A 781-nucleotide genomic window follows, 5' to 3' on the forward strand; every position below is an offset into this window, starting at 1 on the left:
TGGTTGACTCTTATATAGTCCATCACAATCTCTTTCTAATAAATGTGTCTTGTTTTGGAGGGGGTTACTGTAACAGCTGTGCAAAGTTTGCATACCTCTATGGTCATTGTATTAGTACTTTGTCTTACATTTTTTTCTGGGAATCTTACAGTCTAACGTGCTCATTAGTAATAATAATGTCATGTATCACGCGCCCTATTGCTGTCGCACGTGCAACCTGACAGTTATCTCTTCTCCACGGAAATCTTATGGTCAACTGTTGGTTAACTCAAATTTGATATGCAAAATAAATTTTTTTATTTTTTTTAATATGCAAATGTTTCCGCCATCTTTTACGCATAAAATATACAATTTATTTTCTATTTATAATGATATTTTGTAATGCCCCCATGGTAACGTTTCAGTCGAATCGGGTATGATATATCGTTTGTCATCGTACGGACTTAGAGCAATTTTCGTCTCAGACACTGTGTACACTTCATACAATTTTGATCGTATGCACGGCGTCGTGATTTACGGCGAGTCGTTTCGATCTCCTCTCTCAACAACTGTGCGTAATCATCGAAAGATATCGTTCGCGCTACAACATTACTCTTGACACCTTTGGCCTTTTTCGTGTCTTTCCTGCCATCCACTCGCAAAGCGTACATCTTTGCCCTAAGTCCGATAAATTCCGTTATGATCGCTCTGTTGTTTTCATCTTTCATTAAACCAGGCACCTTCTTATTTACATGCGGTATATCGTACGCGTTGTCAGTGGGATAATCGCTCGTATCAAACC

The sequence above is a fragment of the Odontomachus brunneus genome, unplaced genomic scaffold, assembly GCF_010583005.1.
Source record: "Odontomachus brunneus isolate Ranch 3 - 2012 unplaced genomic scaffold, Obru_v1 Obru_scaffold_172, whole genome shotgun sequence".
Lineage (NCBI taxonomy): Eukaryota > Metazoa > Arthropoda > Insecta > Hymenoptera > Formicidae > Odontomachus > Odontomachus brunneus.